The 4125-nt window shown below is 49.3% G+C and overlaps 1 pseudogene; it reads right to left on the bottom strand.

Annotated features, from left to right (window-relative positions):
* Positions 1 to 1433: 1433 nt before the first annotated feature.
* LOC144119493 (uncharacterized) lies at positions 1434 to 2158 on the bottom strand (annotated as a pseudogene).
* Between the last annotated feature and the right edge of the window lie 1967 nt (positions 2159 to 4125).

The raw sequence follows: 4125 nt of genomic DNA, 5'->3' as shown, positions 1-4125 counted from the left end.
ATCGAGATTTTCGAGCACGCTCGAGACATCCGGTGCTACACGGGCATTTACAATGCTCATTGAGAAGTTTCCCTCATGTGTGTTAGGTGGCGCCAAATGTTCCTCCGACGGTCATAACATGGCGATGTCCGGCAACACTGTGCAGTCGGGGGCAGCGGCAGCCAAATCCGTAGCCAAATCGGTACATCTGCGTATCTGCGTTACGGTATCTGCGTCAAGTTTCTAAACTTGTGGCGCACCTCTGCTGCTGTGCGATGGAACCCGAGGGTCCGCAACGCCTCCGCGATTTCTGCATAGACTGCGGCGTTTCTCTTCTGGCGCCGCAAATCATTTAGGCGGTCCTGCCAGCAGTCGGTGAGAGCGGCTGTCTCGCGCTCGCTCCAGTTTCCGCGGCGACGACCAGGAGGACGCCATTTTTGTTTACACTGACGGCGTAGCTTGGAGCTTGGTGTAGAGATTATTTTCAAATGTTTGCATATAAGCAGGCATAGTACATGAGAAATGTTCTGTATTACATTTTAATCAATGACAACAACAACAATTGTGGTTTTGTTTTATTAACTTGTGTTTATTTTTATACCTTCATGAGAGCGAGAGTGCATTCGATTGTGCTTGGAACCTCAAGCACTCTTGAGGAATCGGCATCGAGTCAAGCAGAATCGAGCTCTATTGCGCTTGAAAGTGGCCGTGTGACAACCGTCGATCTGCATTGAGTTCGATTAGCATTGACTCAATGAGGATCGAAAGTGCCCGTGTGACAGGGGTATAAGTCAATGTGCCCAGCCCACGCATATTCGTGCGCGAGTTCCAGCAACTGACGGCGATATTCTCGAGGAATCAGAAGCTGCTCATATTTACGACCCTGCTTATCCGTGTAGCAGCGGTACAATAAGCCAGATTTCTCGTAAACTGAAACCCACTTTTTCTCCACTCCCAGTTTGACGCTCTTCATCAGATTGGCTATCAGCAATCTTCCAGCTGCTCGCTGACCGGAGTTTCCCGTTCTAATGCAGCCAGCTCCTGCCAGCTGGCGGAAACCGGGCCGAGTGTGGAGCCCACGTCGCCCAACTGCGGCATCGTGTCTATATCGCGGCTAGCACTGCACGTGTAACTCCGAGTCACGTCCGGGCCATGCTCGCCTAGCCTCCGAGCTCTACATCTCCCGTGCCTGCTCGCCACTCAAGTTACCTTGATCGGTCCGTGTGCCGCACCGCTGTTTGCTCACCGACGCACAGTCAAATTCCTTCGACAGCTGGCGCGCTTTAATCGCGTGAGGGCCATGTACGCCACGTCGCCGAAGAATGATTTGCCCTGACTCTTGAACAGCTGCTCTGAGCTATTTGAGAAAAGTAGGTAAAAAGGTTCGGGAGGTTTGCAAACACAGCGGCTTCTGTGTTAAGTTTCCCAAACTCACCTTCAATGATAACGGTCAGTCAGAGCCTGACACCCTCCTCAATGCTACGGTAGAACTGCTCTAGCGCGATGCATTCGATGACTATCGCGGTCGTCGTAAAACTCTTCGCCCTTCAGCCATTCTACCAAGTCGTCTTTCAGACGAAACGGGAAGTAAACATCCGACTCCTTGCCCTTTTTTACATATCGGAACCTCTGCCGGAAAGCTTCGGGCGAAAATTTCTACTTTTGCAGTAGCGCTCACTTCAGGTCACTGTAGCTCTCAAACGCCTCTTTCGATAAGCAAGTTATTACGTCCGATGCCTCCCGGAAAGCAAGGCTAACAGATTCTGTGCCCAGAGGGATCGCTCAATGCATTCCGTTCGCACACGTGCTCAAATTTCACGAGGTATTTGGTCATATCCTCTCCGTAGGCAAAGGGTAGAAGTTGATCACGCATTCTTGGACCATCAGAACCGAGACTAGGCGCCGGCGAGCTATTTCAGGTCTCCAACTCTTTCATTTTAAGCTTGTTCTGGCGACGTTCCTTCTCTTTCTTTTCCTCCTCGCAACGTTCCTTCTCTTTCTTTTCCTGCTCGCGACGTTCCTTCTCCTTGACATCAGCCCACGCCTCTTAGGCTTCCTCAACCGTTACGTCCACCGTCCTCATGACCTCAAGAATCGCATTCTTTCTTTTTGTTGAGCCCAACACAATGTCCAACTCCTCACAAACTTGGAGAAGTTCTTTGACCTTGTACTTCTCCATCGTTCACACTGTCCTTTTGCTGTTTGCCCTTTTTGAATATACTTGTCGTACGCTACCATAAGGCTACTAGTAAGACACCCACAAGTATTTCACACACTGCCCTGTTTACCCCTTCAGCATCCCCTGGTTTTCAAAGCACTCTCACTAGGCCTGAAACACACAAGGTTAACACAATGTAACACCAAATCCTTCCCTAAGCTACTATAATCTGTGTCAAAGAAGGTGTGGTGTTCGAGGTAAACTTCAGGCACTCACCGCACCGAGATAGCTGATGCCGGCCAGTCCCGTAGCTGCCATCCAATGTGTTGACTTTGAGGTGGTCCCGTAGCGCTCGTCACCCGTTTTGTGACAGAGTGGTGCCAGCTCTCAAGTCGGTAGCGAAGACTCCGAGTCAGGCGTCGGTGAGAATAACAAAAGGGATTTGATTTCATACAGTATGCACAGGTCATTATACACGACAAGATCGGGTCGGGGGCCGAGAGCTAACAGCAAACGCGACTGTTCTCGACCGGCGACGTCCGGCGAGGCTCCGACGCGTAGCACATCTCACTCCCCTCGTGAGCGGCATTCAGCTCAGGGTGGGTCGGTCTCTTTGTAGGTTGGGCTCGGTGGATCGGAGGCGCTTTCCAGGCAGCAGCGTTGGGGCTTATAAAGCCCCGAGAAACAGTTGTCACTCACACGGTTTAATACAAAGCCAGCACTTGACGGCCGTCCGAGAGGTCCAACCAGAGACCGCGCTGGCCACCCGCTTCAAGTTTACCGTGCGTGGCGATTTCCAGGAGGAAAGGGGAACAGGCGTCTGGTTGTCTAGCAATTTGCTGCACGTTTGGACATGTCGCTCGCCGATGCTTCTTCATTGGGCGCTGCTGTCTAGCGGCGCTGCATCTTAGCTTGTCAAGGGAGCTTTAGGGCGCTTTGCCTTGCGGCGCAGCAAAGGGCTTGTCCAAGAGTGTACGCAGGAGAAATTTTGCATCTTGTAGATTTGAAATCCGGGCTGATTGTCCGGCCACAACAGCGGGAACCAACGTTAGCCGGGGATAGCCGCCGTGCTGGGGAACTCTCGAAGAAATGAAGCAGTGGGTGCGCGCACCGGACGAATAGATATGTCATTTAACGAAGTTCTACAGCAGCCGCCGCCACAATTGCCAGCTTGCGCATGTGCCCCGCAGAAAGCAATAGACTCTTCAATTTAGACTGACAGTCCACAGAAAAATATTCGTCTGACAAATTATTAAATAACTTGGGGACATACACGCAGTGTTTTGCTGCTCCGTATCTAGCGGATGCATGCCGTACAACGAAGAGCATTTGTTTGCGTAGCGGTCATGGCAAGACGTGCGGATGCTTAAATTCATCCGTCCAGAAATTACGCAGCACAACCGCAGAAAGGAATAAAGATTCAAAGGAGGGGAATCTGAGATCATGAAAAATGTCGTTGATGGTGTCAGCTGCCCTGCAGAGGAAGAACCATTTATCTCGAAATACTGTCTTCTATTGGTTAAGTAAGAAGATATGAGAGTAGGCTGAACCACGTATATCCTAGCGGTCTAGTTTGTTGTGTAACGTTTAGTCATTATTGCTGTCAAAATTTTTCGAGAAATCCAAAAATGTACCTACGATTAGTTTCTTTTCTTCAAAATTCTCTAACATATACTATTTTTGTGTCAGAATTGTACAAGCTCGGTTGATACGTTTTTACTAAATGCAAACTGAGCGTGGCTTAAAATATTGTGACAGTCCATGAAGAATGTAAGATGTGTGAGAATTAACTTTTCAAAACCTTTTGAGAAATTAGGCAAGATAGAAATTGGGCGATAGTTAGCAAGGTCATTTTTATCGCCTTTTTTTAAAATTACTATGACCTTCGCAGAGTGCGTTGAGTGGAAATACCCCGGCTGAGATACATGTGTTGAAAATTCGTACCGAACAGCTTCATATATCACGAATTTCAAATTTCACTGGCTTTA

The sequence above is a fragment of the Amblyomma americanum genome, chromosome 2, assembly GCF_052857255.1.
Source record: "Amblyomma americanum isolate KBUSLIRL-KWMA chromosome 2, ASM5285725v1, whole genome shotgun sequence".
In the NCBI taxonomy this organism is placed as follows: domain Eukaryota; kingdom Metazoa; phylum Arthropoda; class Arachnida; order Ixodida; family Ixodidae; genus Amblyomma; species Amblyomma americanum.
Note: the sequence above shows the minus strand (reverse complement) of the source record. Positions and strands in the feature narration are given on the sequence as shown.